Source organism: Toxorhynchites rutilus, chromosome 3 (assembly GCF_029784135.1).
Source record: "Toxorhynchites rutilus septentrionalis strain SRP chromosome 3, ASM2978413v1, whole genome shotgun sequence".
Classification (NCBI taxonomy): domain Eukaryota; kingdom Metazoa; phylum Arthropoda; class Insecta; order Diptera; family Culicidae; genus Toxorhynchites; species Toxorhynchites rutilus.
The window spans coordinates 232,859,108-232,881,781 of NC_073746.1; the positions used below are offsets into that span (position 1 = coordinate 232,859,108).

Genomic DNA, 22,674 nt, shown 5'->3' on the forward strand with positions numbered 1-22,674 from the left:
TTCCTCTCAAAGGGGGGCTAGGAACTGGCTTACCAATGAAACAAAAATTACTGCATAACTCGAGAAATAACAAAGCAAATAGCAAATTTGGCATATGGAGGTTTTACGGAGTAATAAATGTTTCTATGGTGGTTTGACACATTTGAGGGCAGAATGAGACGAGAACTAATCAAGCAAATGGAACCAAATTTGACATGTGAATGTCTCAGAGGGCATGAAACATTTCTATGGTTGTTCGACATTCCTCTCCCTCTCTAAGGGGGGCTGCCATAAAAATTAAACACAAATTACTGCATAACTCGAAAACTAATCAAGCGAATGGAATCAAAGTTGGCATATTGAAGTTTTAGGAGTCAATAAATGTTTCTATGGTAATTCGATACATCTACCTCCTCTCTAAGGAGTATAAGGATGTATTCCATGTAAGGGAGAAACATGTTATTTGCAAGTGATTGAAAAAGCTTGAACAAGAATTGTGCCTCAAAATAAGTTGATAATATAATCACTTTGATAGATGTACTAGAAAATTTATAGTAAAAGGAAATTGTAAACGGTCAATTAAAAGATCAATCAATGGACAGTTCTGTGATTGGAAACATGAACGTTCGCTGAATAAGAAAACGTGGATGTTTGAAGGTATTGATAAGTAAAAGTCCGTTTTGGGCGGGACGAAATTTGGCGGGTCAGCTAGTATTTTAATAAACCGCTCCTTGAAAAGAGCCATCGAGCCGTTCGATTGAACCTGTTCGCTCATAAAAACGCATGGCTCTGGCGCTCACTGAAATGAACCATTTTGCTCATCTCTAAAACAGAGTATGAAGTCGAAATTTTTAGGTTATTTCTGATATGCTGCAACCAGTGTGACCACACGTACAGATTTATCTGGAAAGGTACAGATTTTTTCGTTATTTTTGGTACAGATTCTGTACGGTACAGGGTACAGATTTTCGTCAAATAGTACAGATTGGTACAGATTTCTTGGATGTCTAAAAAATTGATGGCTCGCTTACATTTTCGGTATTTTGATGCCTTAGCAACTGTCGAGCGATTTTTTTCTGAATATAATCAAAGTAAAACTAAGATTTTTAACCCCTCTGGTACAGATAAAAATATGGCAACGCTGGCTGCAACCTTCGTGAAATATCAACGCATGTACATAATTTTAAAGTTTTCAAGTTTTGAAATATTTCACGAGCATATTTTTATATTGGTGTGTATGCATGTAATGGACAAAAATATCGAGAAAAAATAAAAAATCGAATTCTTTTTGTTTATTTCAAAATTTCTGTAGACTAACAACTAAGTCTAGCAAATCCATTGACCGTTATCAACCAGCTTTTAATCAGCCAGCACGTTCCTGTAAGATCTTTCCACACAGAGAATTTTTTTATTGAATGACAAAATTTCCCTTCGTGTTTGATAATGAATAATTCGATAAATTATGATCACACCGCAGAGCGAAAGACAGTTTGGAAAACTCCAATAAATTCTTCACAAGGCTAATTTTTATATTGCGTTGAAAAAAAATTTATTTGAATATTTTGCATCGATTTCAAAAAAGTTCCAGAAACAGTTTTTTTTGTAGATTTTTACAAAATATTTTGTAATTCAGCAAAATTTTCTGTAAGTTGTAATGTTTCCAGACAAATTTTTAGCCTAGTATATCCTCAAAATCCCTGTTAACGTTCCATATTTATTGTCTGGGAACATTACAACTTACTGCAATATTTTCAGAATTACAGAATTACAGAATTACAGAATTACAGATAATACTATAAAAATTTGTTTTCTGCACTTTTTTTTTTGAATCGATGCAAAATATTCAAATATTTTTTTCGTAACAAAACAGTAACAATTGATCTCGTACAGAATTTATTGGAGTTTTCAAAAATACGTTTCGACACTAATAAATGAAGTTCGATTTAGCTGATGTTTTGCATTGGGTATTTTATCGTGTAAATTAATATTTCGCACAAAGTTCTATATGAAAATTCGAGATAATAATTTTCATTGGCACCCTAAACCATACGTTTTACTTCATATTCCGAAAAATAGACTCAGTCCCAGAGTGTCGATTTTTGACAAAAAAAAAAAAGTTCGTGATGACAGTAGTTCTCGACGCTTCATGCAATTTAACATTAAACATACAAAGAGAGGTCAAATGCCCCATTTTTAACTTTTTTTCAGAATTTTCTTGCAAATAATATTGGCACAACATCATTTGCCTACACTACTTTTCTTAAAACATACATCGAATTTATTTTCCAGTGTAATTTCATTATTTTGCTAATAATTGTTGTCTCAAAATTTCTAAATATAACAGGAGAAAAACTGTATGCCACGTTTCTCAACAAAACTTTATAAATCGAGTCATTGTTCACAAACTATTTATAAAGGGTCACTTGACCCGCTGTGGTAGGAATAGGTATACATGAAACATTGGTAGGGTTAGTGTTAAAGACATTTGGCACCAAACTTTTTTTTGACGTAGGACTACGTCTTTCATTTCTATACCGGGGTGTAAAATCAAAGTTTCAAAACGAAAGCGTTACGCCGGAGACCGAGATTTTGAGTGTTAATAGCTCCTAAACAACTGAACGAAATGGTATGATAAACACTTCATTCGAAAGATAATGTCTACGTCTACGCGTTCTATACTTGTTACTTTCTGATCCAAAAACTTGTTTCAATAGTCTTAAATTTGCTTTCAAAATAGGCTATTGAAATCACCAATCGGTATATAAGTGAGCGCCGCTCGGAAATCCACTCAGTTCTAATTGAACAGCGATTGGAGCATGTTGTCGCTGTTGTGGTGAAGCTCTTCATTTATCATGAAAGCGCGGATGAACGGTGTCACCAAGAGCCTGTTTGTGCACCTTAGGCCAGAAGGGAATCCATCAGGAGGAGAGTGATGCTACAAACGGTTCCCCGGGAAGATCTCGAAGCAGCCGCTACACACACACACATACACGCACGGAATTCTTTCCGTTTGGATCGAGAAAAATCCGGAAAATAATCTGCCAGTTCCTCTAGGAATTTAAAAATACATTCATGTGAAAGAGTTTATTTGAATGTTTTCAATCCATGTAACACTGTGACCAAATATGTTTCAATCAAGTGCTATTAACAGATGGTTATCGAGTTAGCATTAACCACTGGTGGGCTTCCAGTATCGAGGAAAATGTGGAAATATCTAATCGTTACTGAAAATAATCTGCCAGTTCCTCTGGGAATTTAAAATTACATTCATATGAAAGAGTTTATTGTAATGTTTTCTATCCATGTAACACTGTGACCAAATACATTAGGTTTTGTGATTTTTCAATCAATCGCAATCAACAGGATAGCTTCTGAAGATTATTCTTCCCCATCAGTAGGATATTTCCGTATCCAATATTGGATGCATAAAACCTTGTGCCTCCAACGTAACGCTCTCGTTTTCGAAGTTCGCCAAATATTCATTCATTCAGAATGAATTCAGATTCAACTTCATACAAATGATCTCTAAATCAACGATAGTCCTACGTCACCCTTGCGGTTATACCATAGATATAACCCACTTCCTGTTTTTTTTTTTGAAAACCCTGATTCGCTTTACTCCCTCTTGGGTGATTTTTCCATTTTCAAAAACTGAAACTTTAACCGCTTTGCGCATCTCTGCCTTAAGTCCGTTCGAGCTGAAATTTTGCATAGGATGTTTTCCGAGATAGTGAGCATTTTTAATGAGGTAACTTTTTGAAATTCAAAATGACCATTTTCATTGGCTCCCTAATCTACACACACACATCAAACACAAAATTGTAATACAAGAATACTATACATTAAATATTATAATGATTGTTGATCTTCCTCCAATGTTGATCTTGGAAGCCCAATAACAGCCAATTGGGGTAATTTGTATCAAATACAAATATGATGTGATATGATTCCGACAGATCTGATAAATGAATTCGGAACATGGACTTCGAGAGGCTTCTTGAAAAAGCTTTGTAACTATTCATCGTTCCGTTAAAAGAATATACACTTCAAGAGATCAAAAAATTATAGGAGGTTGGGTCCAAGATACGACCGCATTTTTGACGTAGAACTACGCTGTTATTTTATATAAGTCGCTTGTTTATACCTTCGGATATTATTCTATAATGCTGTGAAATTTTAGAAACAACTGCTTAGTAGAATAATCTCTGAAATGATTTTTTCATTGTAGAATCAGTTGACGATAATTGATTGATGATTCATTCTTGCCCTGGCAAAACAATCGTATGTCGCAATTTATTTCATGTCAATGCATTGAAAATTTACCTCGAAGACTATTCCGGTGGCCTTTTTCGAAATTGACATAGACTCGGCTACAGTCGATTATATACATGTTGCAGCAGCACCATTATTCCATATCTCATAACTACATCAATATATCTTTGACACCGCATGTAAACAACAACAATGACAACACTTGCAAGTATCAAATATCATGCTACATGTTATTGAGTATTGCCTCAAAGGAATCGCACCTCTAGATATCGTTCGTACAAACTAAGCGTAAACCAAGCGCCAAACAAGCGTTCACCATAGCATGCATACAGAGCCATACATTGGTGGCTTGAAACTACTAGCAATATAAACATTTCTCATCATTTTGCGCTATTCTCAAAAGAAACGCTTCTGTTAATATTACTGGCCTCGAAAAAAGATGCATTACTTTCTCATGCTCAAGATAAGCGCATCTGTCATTCTTAGTGGAGAATAATTTACTACTGGCGAGCGAAACCAAATCACTTACAAAATTCCAGAACGACATTTACTTTCATGGTGACTAAATAAACGAAATAATATCTTTCTGTTAATCTCAACATCCTTGAAAAGAGTAGCTTTGCTTCATTATAATCACGATTAGCGAGCGCAAATGCAATCCTAGTTGAAGGCAGTTTTGCGACTGGCACGCGAACCCAAATAACTTATAACATTCCAGTAAGATATTCAAGATGCTTGGTATTCCTGAATAATATTTTGGTGCATAACCTTAACGTCTGCTTCGCCATAACGTCAGTTTAATGCATTGATGTATTCTCAAAGGCACCAACGAAGCCCGTATGAAGACGGAAAATAAACAATGTTAACTGCTTGGAAAAAGACTGAATTATGCCACACAGCTTGTACTATGCTGTAACACCCATCGATGTGAATTCGCTGATGAGTTTGTCAAGAGCGACCGCCTTCACCACCAGCGGGGGGAGCTTGATTTTGGTTGCTGCCTGGGCGTTTCCATTTTCGACCGACGCGCCGAAATCGCCTACTTCGCTGTTGTTCGGTGCGGTGTCACATTCGCGAAGGCTCGGTTCAGTGCGAGCGCTTTTCACTGCACCAACACCGCGTGCATCATTAGATGACGCTTACTTCGTAATTTTATCGCCCCTGGCAATGCGTTCGTTTTATGCAGGGCTCGAGCCTGCCTTCCTCTTCTTCTTGCTCATCACGCACTACGCGAAGCGTCCAATTTATGACGCGGAAAGAAGAACACACGATACGAATAACGCGAAAAACGAACAGAAAAATCAAACGACGATTTCCAAGTTGGATTACCACTGGTGGGGTTCAATCTAAGATCGAAGCGCAGCGAAAGCAAAGTGAACTAGATTACTCAACAGTCCGATGCCGAATGAAAGTTTGCCTTTCTTTCTTTCTTTGTTTTTAAGAGGCTTTAAACTTTGCAGTTCATTCGCCTCTAAAGTTTGCCTTAACGAGATCCACTGTTTATACTCTAGGCAAGTATTCCCCTTCATTCTTCTTCTTTTCCTTTGTTCACGGAGACTTTAAATCCTACGATTTCCCCTCCGTTGGTCGTCAATTAGTTGCTCGTTATTGATACCTCTGTTCGGGAAAGCACTCAAATGGACAGAACAAATGTATGGGAAAATAGAAACACTTAAAGTTTTCATGAATTTTAACCATTTACTAACCAGGGGATTCTAATGTATGACATATTAAACAAATCTTACGGAATTTCCGATTCGTTTAGTATGTAAATCGCCAAAATCCGTTCGCGGCAAAAATAGTTATTAACGTTAACTTTATTTCATAAAAACGTGACCTGTTTTCTGATTTGACACCCTTAATGAAAGACGTAGTTCTACGTCAAAATAGCCGGAAGAATACCCAAAAGAAAACTCGTTCATATTTGAAGCTCTAGCCGATTTGTTTTTTTTTCAGATATGAAACGCGAGCAGTATCATTGATGTCATTTGAAAACGCCAACGATGCGGCTTGCCATTGCGGAAAGCCGCGCGGAAAACATTCTAGTATGTTTTCACGCTAAGAATTACATTGTTTATATTTATTTTTTATTAATTTTATGTCTTCTCAAACATCGAGAGAAAATTAATTTAAGACCTCCTAAAACAGGCCCGGTGTTTAATCACTTGATTTGAATTCTGATCTGTTCTTGTTTTTGAAGAGACTTTAACCCAAAGGTCATTCGTCCCTACTTGATTTGAAACACGGATGTTATTCTTAAATACCTGTATCTAATTCGAAAATACATTTATTTTATTCCCGAAACTGATGCCTGGGATCTTCTGTGACGTACATTCTTCTTCTTCAATGGCACTAACGTTCCTAGAGGAACTTCGCCGTCTCAACGTAGTATTACTTGCGTCATTTTTATTAGTACTTAGTTGAGATTTCTATGCCAAATAACACGCTTGAATGCATTCTGAGTGGCAAGCTCTAGAATACGCGTGATCACAGTGCAAGTCGGAGGAAATTTCTTTGACGAAAAATTCCCCCGACCAGAACGGGAATCGAACCCGAACACCCGGCATGTTAGTTATGACGCTAACCACTTGGCCACGGGAGCACTGTGACGTACATTACAAATACTGTATGTACTGAAAATCTTCTAATGGCGTAATTCCATTCCAGAACTTTCCACTCCAGAATACATTCAAGGCGTGTTATTCGGTATAGAAATATCAACTAAGTGCTACTAATAAAAATGACGCAAGTAATACCTACGTTGAGAAGGCAAACGTTCCACTGGGAACGTTAGTGTCATTCAAGAACTTCGAAAAGAATGGCAGCAATTATGTTATTAAAGTATGGAGTACATAAAAAAGTTTAAAAATAAGGTCAATTTCTCAAATACTATTTCATATACATTTCACGTTACGTTCCAGTTCCTTCCCGTAATGTTGACCGTCCGTTATGTGAGAATGGATCTTTACAAAAGCCAAATGATGAGAGCAACGTCCGACAAACCCTCGTTTTGATAAGCGACAACAACGATGATTACAAAAACAATAAAGTAATAAAAGAAAATTAAATTCTAGCAGAAAATGTATTCATTCGATGCTGCCGATGTCGCTGTTGTTGACGCGACCTCCATTCCGCCGGTCTTACCACTCGTCTCAGCCGTCTTTCCAAAGCGACAAACGATGCTAGATGCTAGCAAGCGATGATCGCGAACGCCTGGAATAAGATAGCTGCCTTTTATGACCGTACTGACGATGTGCCCTCCCACCGAATGCGTCCCGCGGGGGTCTGTTTCGGAGAATAAATGACGGAAAATTGCGCCTCGTTTTGGGTGATTTTGCGATGGCCCAGATTCGGGCGTCACCTGCTGGTTGTTAGAACACATGGAATGGCGTGCGTTGATACTCAATGTTGTGACTTGGTTTGCTGTTTTGTTTTTTTTTTTCTAGAAATATGCAGTGCGAGTAATGTCGCAGTGTTGTTTTGTAATGTTCCTATGTCTAAACGATGTACCGAGGTAGGAAGCTTTGAATGAAGTTGAATTAAAAATTCCGATAGAGATTTATACTTTGCGCACGAATGAAAGCAAAATGTGGGTGAATTTGTCATCATTAGAGTTCAATGAGAAATGATTAACAGAGTTTGATTTATATTTTTTTCTTAATGCTAAATTTAAATTACAGTGACAAAAGAAACAAGGTATTGGTAATTCGGTGATCAAACACTAAGATTTGAGTAGTCTTTACAAGTTTGATTCACAAGTGTTCTTTTTTTCACCTCAAGAGCCTCTCAATTCAATTCGAAAAATGAGCTTATAGATACCATCGCCATGAAACATTTGTGATAATGATTATTGGATATTAGTTTAATTTTAAACACCTCCGAGTCCTGCTCCATCTGGATCACCTCACTCACTGGGCTTGCGACATGTCCTGCCCATTGCACTCGTCCTTCCTTGGAGACATTCTGAATGCTTGGTATATTTGAAGACCTCCAAAACTTATCGAGTACATAAACTTGAATTTTCGGTTAGGGTCCATCTTTCCCGACTCAATCTTATTTTTTTATCAAAGATGCCGGACACATTCATTTTTCAAAATTTCTGCCTCAAAGACAAATTTTATTTTAAATAGAGACCTAGACTATCAGTTGTGGTGAGATAGCTAGATATTTTTTTGTAAAGTTCACGAAAAACAAACAACTTTTATTTAGGGTGTCCGATTATCCGCGAGCGGGTGATCCGCGGTGCGGATTATTCGAGACAGCGATTACCATAGTTAATCTATAAGCCTTCCGGGAATTTGTCAGTGAGTGATCGGTTCATGCTTTTTTTTCGGTTGTGGTTTTTACTTTTTCGGCCACTGGTGTTTACGACCATTCAGATAGATAGTTTAATGATTCCTGTATTTATAAAACATAGTGTTCATGCTTTAACACATTTTTTCGTGTTTGTACCTTATTTCAAGTTTTTTATTACGTTATCCACGATTTTCATTATTCGGGGTGAGTTTGTCCGACTATTCCGCGGATAATTGGGGTTCTACGGTAGCAGCAACGTAGCAGCGTTAGACTGTAGGGATAGCAGCTTCAAAATGAAAAATATAATCTGCCTACTCTTCCTTGAGCATCTAGCTAGCTAAATATTCACATGTGTTGCAATTGCTCGAATCGGTCAATCGACAAACACTGCATGTGAGACTCAAACGACTTCGGCAGATCGACTGAGATCCGCAAACTGCCCCGCACGCCGTCCATTGTTGCCTGAATCAGTCTTTTCAGTGTTCGAGGAAAGTCGTGATTATCCATAGTTCTCCATAGCTGTCGTCTGTTGATTGCATCGTAAGCGGTTTTGAAGTCGACTAAGATATGGTGCGTAAGGGCTTCTGAATGATCTGCGGCAATGTAAAAATCTGGTCCGTCATCGAGCAACCGGGCATGGATCCAGTCTCATAACTTCCCACAAATTTGCTTACTATTGGCGATAGACGATGAATGAGGATCTGGAATAGAATTTTGTAAACTTCATCCAGGATTGTCATTGCACGGTAGTTCTCACAATACAGCTTGTCATTTTTTATAAGTGAGGCAGATTACATCTTCTCTCCACTCATTTGGTAGCTGGTCCATGTGCCAAATCCCGATTATCAACCGGTGCTTGCACATTATGAGTATGGCTGGCCCTCCCTTGAACAGCTCCGCTGCGAGGTCATCTGTACTGATATTGAATTTTGCTTTCTAATTGAATTTCTGACTATCTCCCATTTATACAAAAAGTATCTTTGGGAGCTGGGACTGACACTGATATTATGCAAACGCTCTTGATGCGGGCTGAATGGAAAGCACAGCAAAAACATTTCAAGGCTCAACGTGTTAATAACTGATGCAGTCAAAGTTTAGCAAGAGTGTGTGTAACAATCATCAAACGAATGAGTAATTTGAGGCATGAGCACTATTTGTTCAACAGTTTTTTCTATACATTTTGAATGCTACAGATTGCCATACAGATTTTTGAAATAAATAGTACAGGTAAAAAAGATTTCAGTATAACTGTGACAAAAATTAGATTACTTGCAGAATACTGACTTCCCTCATAGATTCAATGGCATAACATCTGTTGCTTTTTGGAGTATATTTTGTCCCAGATAAACCGAATGAAATAAATCATTCCAGGTCGAGGAACTGGATTCACGATGTATTTAACAGAAGGGCTTAATTTTTTTATCTAAACATTCTCACTAATATCTGCGAGGAATATTGTATTGTTTTAATTTCCAATGCTACTGAATTTGAAGATCATTTGAAAAGCGGCAAGAATATTTATGTTGGGATGGCAGCAGAAGAAGCTGTCAGAACAATAGATAGCGAAGGCAGATAATTTTTAAAGATATCTGTAGCAGTTTTTACGCGGAGCGGATCAAGCAAATGAGAAAAATATTCGATTTTAATGATCCGACGTTCAAGGTTTCTGCAATGTAGTTAACATTTTAACAACCATCAACGTTGTATAGGAAGCATTTTCATGCCTAATAGAATTAACGGTAAAACGGATGTAAAAGGATAAATAAAAGGATAAACCCGTCCTTAGGTGTTGGGTGTATTGCATTACAATATCATGGAATCTGATTTTTGTGACTTTTCAAAGACTGACATACTGACGTTTTTTGACAATTTTTTGAAAAAAAAGTGCATTAGTTGACTTGACGCTCTGCAGCTTCAATGATAGCTTGAATTTTTTGGGCATCTACAGAAAAGTTGTTCAATAAACTATACGAAACGAATTTCTTTCTTTAGATTTTGTAAGAATTCATCATATTAGTGATTTTTTGTACAAAAAACCAGTTAAAAATTTTGTTGCCGCAATTTGCCACGGTTGTGAATACATGCAAAATTTATATAAAAATATAAAGTTTGAAACGAACACTGTCCGCCGACCGCGAGTAATCGGTTACATATTACTAACATAGATAATAAGAAAAACGGTCAAAATATTGAACTCCCGGCCCCGTCAGGCTAACGCCATATGAGCCTTGATAAAAATATATATTTTGGAAAAAAAATGGGCTAAATATCACGAAATTTATCATTAAAAAATTATAAGAAAGAAAATCAAATTAATGAGTTAAAGCTCTTGGAGATAAAAACGAAAAACAGTAAAGGCATTGTTTCATTCTCATTATTCCTCACATTTATTGATTGCGTTTCAATCACTGGCGAAAATTAGGGCTTAAAACACATACCATGTGACAAAAAATCATGTAAGAACATATCAGTATTTCAGTCCGGCAATGGAATTTTAACATTTAGGAAAGCTTCAAAACTAGAAAGTGTCTCATTATTGACAAACTAAAGCCTGGCGGTTCTGGCGACAGCAATGATGACAATACCGCCTGTAGGTTTTTCGCGAGCCCGCAACAAGTTCCGAAAAAACTGGCGTGGATTAAGAATTGATTCGACGAGTTCGACATATTTTTATAGAAATTTCATGCTCCGAGCAGATAGATCCAGAAAATATTAACGACACAGCAAAACGTTACGTTGACTACTGCTATGCACAGAATTTTACTTCACGACTTTAGAATTGTTTAAACCGCAATATTACCAATACAAAGAATGATCGAAATGAACATTTCATTCGTAAAAATAGTCGAGTCATACTATAGTCAATCATTTTCTTATCACCACATATCCAATAGTCAACACTTATTTTGAAAAGGAGAAAAGTAATTGTAAGCAGGGCTCTGCATAGTAATAGTCAACTGAGGATAGTCAGCTAACTATCTGACTGACTAGATCCGTATTCAGTTAATAATGACATTTGGCTTCTTCGCGCAGTTTCTTCGCCAAAACGACTAAACAGTCAGTCGAGCGTTTAGTCGCTATCTCCCTCTACCGACTCGACTATATCATTTCAGTCTTCACAGTCAAATTATCCTCATTGCATTTTGAAGTGACTTTCCCCAAAACGAATTCGTTCCTCCCTTTCTCTCTCTCATGTACGTGTGCATGCATCGATGTTTGAGTTCAACAAGGTTTGACATACACTACAGATGAGCTAGATTCTTTTGAATCGTACACGAAAATTACTCACATGTATAAAATAGCGTGTAGTGTATGTGCACTATTTTGCACGCTATTTACTAATACTAACGCGAGGACCTTTATAACATACTTGATAAATGTCTAAGTTCGTTGGGTTCAGTTCACGATGGGTACACAATAAACTGTCCATTGATGGGATAACTTCTTTTTTTGCATCAGAAATCATGTTTTCGTTCCTCTTTATAAGATTGCGTACGTGGGCTTAAATTTCGTTCCTAGGGGAGTAGAAATGTGTATTGAAGTCAGTTGAATGAAGAGGCAGATTTGTATTCATTAGTCTAGTCAGTTAAAATAACCGCTGACTGGACTAGTTCATCACTGCCGTAATCTCGCAAAGTGACGCAAGCGCCAACATTGACATTTTACGTTTTTTGTTATAGATCGATAAAGAATACCAAATCCTTCCAAACAACTGTGAAAATTTACAAAAATGTGAGAAAAAGACCCTGTGAAAGCTTGAAAACGGAGTGGCGCAAGCGCCATTTCCACTGTGATGGGGCGCAAGCGCCATTTTCTCTATGTTGTGACGTAATTTGATAGTGATGTGATGTGATTTTTTTTATCTGTTCTGATAGAGTACGATGAACGCGCAGGGACAGCAATATTCACATAACAACTTCTTCCGTAATGAACGTTTAGCATAATAAAAGTCACATGCCTTCTTTCTTGTAAAAAAAACACTTTTCCGAGAAGCTTGTCATGCCAAGTATTTTAATCAAAAACAGTCCATCCCCATGTAATGTTACTTTTATAATAGCAATTTTGTTTCAGAATTAGAAATCATGTACTAAGAAGCTCACAAAACCATGTACATTAAATTCATGAAATCAAACTCATCTTAAAGTACAGTTATCCTAGATTGAAGTGTATTGCTGTTCCCACATATAGCTCATAAAGATTAGAACTAAATAGTTCAAACTCATCAATTTAATTGTTGATTACAAGGATTCCCTAATATGTAGTGTCTTTTTTCTCCAGGCATCAAGGGACAAAGCTTCTTGACGATGTTTACTTTCCTCGCCTGTTCAATTTCTCTTTCGGATAAATTGAAGCTGAGTGTTGATTGAAGGATAAATGTCGGATTTGGTGAACAGCTGCACTCTTCTAAATGCTCCAAACAAAACCAAACACATCTTGTAACATAACTCAAAACATCCTCGCGTAAACTGAATCTGTTTTACTTCGGATTATTTCGGACGGCATTATGTTATTTAACACGGATGGTTTCAATTGCATTTTGAATTCGAAAAAATCGGTGCTGTCCATAATTATTACAAACGGGTTCTCAACTACTTTGACCTGCTCGACTCATGCTACAAAGTTGGGTAAGTATGTGAATTCTTCTCCCTGATGCTTCGCTCAACGGCAGCATGTTGGAGAAAATAATTGGAAACAGATTCTCACATACTTTGATGGATGAACGCCAATCGGTTGAGGAAACAGCGATTTAAATTTGCTGTTTCCAAAACAAATTGGCGTTGGTGGCATAGCTTAAATAAAACTGCATTTTTTCAAAAATCAAGCCGATGGCAATGTTTTTCCATCAACAATACACATTTTGTACAGATCAGATTTTCGTAATGTACGCGTATGCTGATTATACATGCAATTTTACAAAAAGTCTCGTACTGAAAATTCTTACCTCTGGCGCTTGCGTCACTTTGCGAGATTACGGCAGATCAGTCATCCTCGCTAGTCAACGCTAGTCAATTGATTTTCTAGTCAAGTCACTTTTTGTTGACGTAAGAAACTTGCAGATGAAGTAATATTTCTATTGAAGAGAAGTATTGTTGAATTAGGAAAAGATGATGATGATAATGATGATCTAAACGATACATGGTCTAGAGAAAATCTTTTATATTTATAGTAAAATTTGTTCGATTTGAGGGGTCGTCCATAAACTACGTGATCTTTTTTTTCAATAGGAACGACGCCCGGTGAGTTGCTAGTGATCAAATATTATAAAATTATATAAGAAAGTATGTAAAAAATACTACGGGGGGAGGGTGAAGTAAAATCCCTAAAAATTGGATCACGTGCTTTATGGACGGCCCCAAATAAAAAATGGATGTGTTCAGCATCCCGAAAATATGTAAACCCCATGTTTTATTCGCATTTACCGACACTTTTTTGCTTGACCAGCCTTTGTATGGAGTCACATTTTCGGGCCCTTTTCGCATTTTCCTACCTGCGTAAACCCACCGGTAGCGACGAACTCGCGCGCTTTCCCGATATCGTGAGTTACAACTTTATGCTTACAGAAAAAGAAAGAACTTTATGCTTACTGGATGGTACGCTTTGTCCAGTCGTTTACCAACCAAAGCTTTTATCACTCTAAAATCACTGTAAACAAAAAGAAAGTATTTAACTTTTCGTTATTTTAAGGACCGAAGCGTGTTTTGTCTTCCACAATAAAAAATCAAAACGAATACAAAAAAAACTTATGCATTAGATTTCATTATAGCATTTTAAAAGCCGACTAAAATTTTCCTGAGAACCACTATATCTGTTTTATTCGTTCCACGAAACTTGGCCACAAAGTGAAAATCCGTATAAGGAACCTATTAGAATGTATTTCTGGTAAAAATCATTTTTGGAGAAGGTTTATTTTTCGAGCCACCCTAAAATGTAAATGGACACCTCTACTGAAAAAAAAATAAAAAAATACGGGTCTAATATTTTGCGACAAGGTACAAAACTACCACTTTTCACGAATATCTGAGAACCACTATATCTGTTTGGCATGGAATGGCTGTATATCGACATCGACATGGTTTTTTGCCGTTATAGCAAATCATTTTAAGCCGTAAATCAAAAACGTGCCTTAACTGAAGAGGGCCATTATAGCGAAATGCCGTATAGAGAGTGGCCGTATAGCGAGGTATGGGTGTACAGCAAACATCATTAAATTTAGCAACATTTTCATCGTGCATCACAAGTTCACCCATCAAAACTCTCTATTTTCTATAGCAAGTAACTGTGGTAAATGTTTCACCGTTTTCATCGAAAAACTTTCAAAAGAGGAGCTCAGTGAGCGAGGTGGTTGAACCAGGTGGAGCAGGAATCGGCGAGAAACGGTGTGGCCTGGAGTTGGAGAACATCAGCTATGAACCGGCTTTACTGGCGAAACCATGTATCGTTAATAAACATTGAAAAAAGACGATTGTTGCACCTGAACATTTGTTTGGGTTACGCTTGAACTGAAATACGGCGATTCTACAGAAGAAGAGCATAGCAACTAGCTCTACCAAATGCTTTCCCCTTGGTTCCTCGATTGCTCCATCCACCGATAGGTAATTGCAGTAATTCAATACAACGGAAAACTTCTCGAGAATCAAAAATTACCATCCAGTCCCCGCCGGGGTAGCATTCCAGTGGATAATTTGAATTTTCCCCGCCAATCTGCCCGTGACTTAATCAACTCCCGCAAGGCGACAGTCGTTATCCCGCGCGCAAAAGTTTCCAACCGCGCACAATGACCCATCTAATGAATTCAGTATTAAATTCTATGGCTTGATTGTTTCAGATCTAGCAGAATTCATGAAATTATAAATTACATTTGCTAACAAGCACATCGTACAAAACTTCTTGGCAACCTTCTCCACCAGTTCTCGTCAGAAAAGTTTCGATGAAAAATGCTGAAGACAGGAAAAAACAGCAAACGGGTTATCCCACCCTCTCCCAATCAACGCTGCAGGGGTAATTCTTTCGGATCTTGTTCGAAATAGAGTTATCCCAACGGCTACTGGGCAAAAAATAGCGCTTCTTTCGGAATTTGCTCTTCCCCATAGCAGAGGCAGTCCCAGCGATTTTGCAGATTCAAAGATGATAATGATGGCTGCACTGATGTACAAAAATTAAAATCACTATTCACCAAAATTTTATTCGTTATCCCCTCAGTCTATTTTCTGACACAAAGCAACTCGTGTTAGGAGGGATGGAACAGGAATGTAAACAGCTTCTCATTATTCTGATCGTCTAGTTGCTGAAGAATCCGGAGGAGGAGAAGGGCGATCGCTTTGCTCTTATTTTGCGTTCCGCGTGTCGAATGGAATTTCTCGGCAAATGAATTTTTAATTTGACCATCATTCAGATGCAAATCAGTCAGCGTTGGTCTACATTGCTGCCCATCACAAACGCGAGTAGAGGGAGAGTGTCCACTGGCAAAAGACGGATATCGTTCATCGGTACCAACGAATGCATTCAATTCCTATGAACAAGTCCTGTAAATTTATGCTTATTTTTTTGTCATCTGAACAAAATCAATTATATTTTTCAATCACGGAAGAAGTTTATTCTATTCTTGTGAAGACCTTCTCAAGCACCCAACAATGGATTATCTCTGCTTAAACAACAAAGCCAAGTTGATTTGATGGCACTCATTTGCTTCCCTTGAATATTACCTAATTACTTTTCCCGAGAACAAAGTCAAAACACACATCGTAAAAACATACATACATACACACATTTTAGGGGGGAGAAGTTTCATCATCCAACGGCAACGAAAACAACAGCAATAAAGTTCAAACTCACATCTTCTGTTTACGCTGATTTTAGCCGCCACTCCCACGCCTTCTTCACTTCTTACTCCTTCCTATAAACGGAAGTGTAGATGTGTTCAAATATTTTTATGCTTCCGCCAGAGAATTTTATTTCATTTAATGTGTCCCTAAACTTGGCGCGATCTTCCTCTCCCTCAATCCAAACGGAGACGCGTCGACAAAGGGGCTGCCCCGATTCGTGTGTAATGACTTTCGAGAGCTTCCGTTCGTAAACTCGGTGCTCTGTGGCCTCACCGCCGCCTCCCACGACTGGTGTTTGTTTTGCCCCGAGAGATGGTGGGAGGAGTTGTACGATGTTACCAAAGTGTCAGTCAAAGAAAAACAAAAACATCAAAATGAAAGTGCTTCATTAGAAACGATGGCGGGGGAAAATTGAAAGAAAATTATTTTTTCGGCAGCACTTGCTTGGATGAAAATTACCGAAAAAGGCAGAGAACAGTGAACAAAGAGAATAGGAGGATACGGAGGCGATGTAACTTACCGTGGTGTCGTCGATTTGCTTCTGAACAGATAAAAATCCTACCGAGCGGCCGGATGTTGTTTGTAAATTTGAAGCTAGGCTTTTTCCTCTGCTTCTTGAGGTACCGTTCTGAATCATATTTCGGACACTTTGTTCTAATATCTTGAAATGCTTAATGCACTGATGATATAACTATAAAAATAATATCACAATTGCTTCTCTAGAGTAATCCCTTGGTTTCACTATCATTTCACATGAGAACTACATTTGAATTATGACATAATCGGCAGAAATCTTACAACACTATTCATTATCGTTTGTCTTTGGCGTTTCCTTAGCGTGAGAACGTAGAATTGACTCGTTCATGAATATTGAAATTTCTCCCGTGTTTCATCAGTTCTCATCATCGTTAACAGTTTACTGTGATTGCTTGGTAAGTGCTTCGCAGTTGACTGTGAAATATAATCAAGTGTAATGTAATTTTCGTCCAAAAAAATACAAAATCAAGTGTCCGAAATTTGAATTCAACCTGTCCGAAATTTGATTTAGTGTCCGAAGTTTGATTCTTAGCCACTTCATTTGAAAAGCATTTTATTCGATGATTTTGTTATGTTTTCAATCAAATAGGTACCAAAGTAGAAAGCTTAAAAACATATTGAACTAATTTATTAAAAATATCAACCAAATAATACCTGTGCATAACGTTTAGATCTGTTTCCTGCATCATATGCCTTAAGCGTCCGAAATAAGATTCATAACGGTATAATCTATTGTAAGGTAGTCCGGGAAATGTTACACCATAATGAACAAAAATTACTTCGAACAGAGAGATGAATAAAAGCAGCGCCTAGCGAATAATGTGACGACACGATTTAATCGAAATTTTCGTTGACAACGTTGACCGTGGTACAGATACCGTCGAAGTGCCGACTTATTGACGTAGGATTATGTTTTTCATTTCTGTACCGGGGTGTTAGTTCAAAGTTTCGGAACCGAGAGCGTGACGCTTTAAGTGCAAGGTTTTGAATGTTAATACTTCTTTGCCGTCTGAACGGAGTGGCATGATATTCACTCCATTCGAAAGACAAAATATCCAAGAGTAATATGATTGCGAATTATTGGCCCGAAAACTTGTTTCAATAGCTTCAAATTTGCTTTGAAAATAGGCTATTGAAATCACACAAATCTGTATATAAACGAATGTCCGCTCGGAAATCCACTCAGTTATTATTTCGCAGCGGTAGAGTCTGGAAAAAGCGGAATGAGTCTGGGGAAATCAACGTTGCAAAATAGATGCAAAGTGCAGATACTTTTGTGTTCGAATGCATTTCTGAAGACCAACATGACTTTCACCAACACAGACTTCCAATCCAAGTAGTCTGGGGAAATTCGCATTGCAAGTATATACAAGGCGCGGGTACTTTTATACCCGCATGCATTTTTGCGCTGCGAAATGCGTGCGGACTTCAAAAGCGGTATGAACACAACTCCTATCCCTTCATGTATTGGCGAATAGGGCTCTCAAACAAATGAAGCACGATTTTCTTCATAACTCGAGAATTAATCAAGAAAATGGAACTTGACATATAGAGGTTTTAGGGATCGATAAACGTTTCTATGGTGGTTCGACACTCCTCCTACTTCTCTAAGGATGGGCCTGCCATACAAATGAAACATAAATTTCAGTATAACTCGAGAAGTAATCAAGCAAATCGAGCCAAATTTGGTAGTGGAGGTTTTAAGGGACACGAAACGTTTCTATGATGAATCAACACTGCTCTCTAAGGGGGGCTGCTATACAAATGAAACAAACATTTGTGCATAACTCGACTAATCAAATAAATAGAACCAAATTCGGTATATGAAGGTTTTAGGGGGCAAAAATGTTCTATGGTGGTTCGACACTCCTGTCCCCTCTCTAAAGGAGATTAAAGATTTCTACATAACAAATACAAAAATTAGAGAGGTGTTTGTCTTCGTTTTTGAGTTATGATTTTTCAAAGTTAACATATTTTGGTTGATTCCGTACCTACCATGTACATAGTTAGAAACCATAGGATTGTCTTATTAAAATAATTAATCTAATAAAAATGGATATCGATATGAAGTTCCTCATAGTCCGAGAAAGCAATCAACAATTGATTCAAGTCTTTATGTATGACATACTAGTCTAAGATTAGAAATTATAATGAGTATTGAAAATGTAACCATGCTACAATCACTATAATTTTTGTTAGGAGCATGGCAGTCTAGTCGTATAGTCGTATATTGGACGAAAACTGAATACATGTGAAAAATTTAAAAAATCATTACTCAAAAACAAAAAATAGACGATTTATGGATATGTTATGTAAAAAAACCTCAGCTTTCGAAAAAAAAAAAAAAATTAAAAAAATATAGTGCCCTCAAGTCCAAACTCATGCAAACAAAAAATAAAAGCAAATACAATTAATAATTACGAAAACAAAATCTTGGCAAGTATGTTATTCTTTTAAAAAAGAATAACTACATGGCTTTAATTTTAAGTTTCGAGCATCTGATCATCTATTCATCGTGATAGTAGTTCAAAAGTTATGATTAATTGAAAAAAAATAATTTTTGGAAAAAAAATTAAACGAAAAAAAAAAAATTCTGAGACCACCCTGAAATGGCTTCTCTTTCATAACTGCAACTCACACAAATATAATTCCTATCATTGCAGATTTTACCTTAGAATAGAAATCGCATAAAATATTCGGCCAGGGCGGCGAAATTACTAGTCGACTTCAACTTGACGCATTTTTTTTAATCGTGCTATTCAAAACATGAATACTCCTTATTTTGTAAAGGTGTGCGCGCCGAATAATGTCCCTGTTTGAATTTTGACGTTTGCTCTTCAGTTATCAAAATATCGTTCAAACAAGATGAGTGGCGCATCGAGACTTTTATCGCTCATCGCGAAAAAAACGGAACGTCACTTGACGTGAAGTATTCGGCCATGTTCTCACTGCAGCGGGGCGTCAACGTGGCGTGTTGAATTGTCGACACGATATTTTAATTCACTCACATTGCACCGTGCCAGCGAGGCGTGTCTTCGCCGTGTTCTATGAAAATTTTCAATGTGTGTTTTTGAATGAAAGAATGAAAATTAGTTTATTTTTCAATATTCCAACACCGTTGGACGTATCCGGCTAAAAACTGTGAGGGTAAAATACGTAAAAATAAAAAAAAACAAAAAAATTTAAATTATGTCACTACTGCAAACAAACATTTGCTAGAGAGAAGCGGAGAAGTACAAATATCGCCGGCGTGAAGTGTTTTCCTTTGGATGCCAGCCACACGTCAGAACCACGCTCATGACACGTCAGCCTGGGGTGAACACATCGGTAAGAACACACACGATTAATCGTAAGCGTCACACGCCCCGCACAAGCCACGCTGACGCCCCGCTGCAGTGAGAACAAGGCCTTCAAGTATTCGGAGAAGATTTGTCGACATCCAGGAAGCCTTGAACGGAGGAAAATTGAAAACCGGGAGTTGCAACGACAACAAAAAGAGTGGCCAGCGCTTTCGAGCGGAACACCAACCGCTCTGTTAGAGATATCGCAAACAAGCTTCAAGATTCGTCTACAACCGTGAATCGAAATATAACTCGTAATTTTGGAAATGGAAGTTTGATGGTTTGAAACGAGTTCTCCCGAAATGGACTGGTACAGTTTAATTTTCCATCGACACAAACAAACACACGAGTCACGAGTATATGGAGTACTTCGGAATCGTTTGCTGCCGTTTTTATAACAAAAACCATAACATGATTCATTGACCAGGAGGTCCATATTCGGGACTGGTCAACTCGCTAATCATTAACTTAAGAGGAATGATTGTACGAAAAGTAGATGCAGATAACAAGCACTGTGGCAGTGCTGAAGAGCCGAATCGAGCAGTTTTCTCTTGACGCAGCTTGGTCGGAAGCACGCCGAATAGTTTGTTTGCTGTGATTGAGAAGGATGGTTTTCGAGTTATGAAATTGTTGTAATTCGTGCGAAATTGATGTTAATGCTGTAAGAAACAATAGTTTTCCGTCTAGTTCTATAGTTATGAATCACTAGCGTTTCTGTTTTTTGAATGCTTCAACAAAACAACCATTATTTTATATTATATATATATATATATATATATATATATATATATATATATATATATATATATTTGTGTTAGGGGACACGAAACGTTTCCATGGTGAATAGACACTCCTTTCCTCTCTCTGAGAGGGGGGGGGGCTGCCATACGAATAAAACTAAAATTTCTGCATTACTCGAGAATTAATCAAGCAAATGAAACCAAGTTTGGCATGTAAAAGTTTTAGGGTGCAATAAATGATTCTATGGTGGTTAGACTCTCCACCACCCTCTTTAAGGGGAGGGCTGCCATACAAATGAAACACAAATTTTTTAATTACTCGAGAGTTAATCAATCAAATGAAACCAAATTCGGTATATTGAGGTTTTAGGATGCAATAAATGTTTCTATGGTGGTTAGACTCTCCACCCCAATCTCTAAGGGCATCCGCACCAATGCGTTAATATTCAGGGTTTCTAGTCGCGAGTTTTAGCCGTTGTCAATTTATGAACTCTTCGATTTGCGCACCCGTCGTTGCTATCGCGGTTGCTATAGTATCAGTTCTTTTTCGCACCGCAGGTTGCTAAATACGATTGCTATTACTAGAAGAAATGACAAGTGTCAGTTGATTCTCTTTTCGTCGCATTCATTGTTTGATAGGTAAATGTAATATATACACTTCCGAAATAATACTTCAGAGCCGAATCACAAAAAACCAACACAAGACGAATGGAACCCACAAAAGATGTTTGACATTTGTTGAAAATAGCAACACTTGGCTCGGTTTCTATCGCGATGCCAAATTTGTTAACTCACTATTCTCCGAGAGGCAGATTACTATTTCCCACACCTGAAGCGCAACTACCAGTGGGGTTGCTGCGTTATGGTGAGGGTTGTCAAAATGTCTGTAACAACGCATTGGTGCGGATACCCTAAGGGAGGGTTGCCATACAAATGAAGCACAAATTTCTGCATTAATCGAGAATTAATCAAGCAAATGAACCCAAATTTGGCACGTGGAGGTTTTAAGGTGCAATAAATGTTTTTAAGGTGGTTAGACACTCCACCCTGTCTGCCATACAAATGAAAGACAAATTTCTGCATAATTCGAAAACTAATCAAGCAAAAGGAGCCAAATTTGTCATGCGAATGTTTTAGGGGACACGAAACGTTTCCATGGTGAATAGACACTCCTTTCCTCTCTCTGAGGGGGAGGGGCTGCCACACAAATGAAACTCAAATTCTGCATTACTCGAGAATTAATCAAGCAAATGGAACCAGATTTTGCAAGGTTTTAGGGTGCAATAAATGTTTTTACAGTGGTTAGACTAACACTCCCCCTCTTTAAGGGGGGGCTGCCATACGAATGAAACTTAAATTTCTGCATTACTCGAGAATCAATCAAGCAAATGGAACCAAATTTTATATATGGAGGTTTCAGGGTGCAATTAATGATTCTATGGTGGTTAGATACTCCTCCCCTTCTCTTAGGTGGGGCTGCCATACAAATGAAACATAAATTTCTGCATAACTCGAGAATTAATCAAGCAATTGAAACCAAATTTGGCTTGCGGAGATTTTAGAGTGCAATAAATGTTTTTACGATGGTTAGACACTCCACCCCCTCTCTAAGGGGGAGCTGCCATACAAAATTAAACGGGGTCGATTAGAAGATCAATCATTGAACAGTTCTGCGATTGGACCCAT

At 37.6% G+C, this 22,674-nt stretch overlaps 1 protein-coding gene across 3 annotated transcripts in view; it reads left to right on the forward strand.

Moving 5' to 3' along the window:
- The window catches only part of LOC129774902 (hemicentin-1), a 723,141-nt gene that overhangs the window by 503,845 nt on the left and 196,622 nt on the right, over positions 1–22,674 (forward strand). The gene's annotated exons all lie outside the window — the stretch shown is intronic.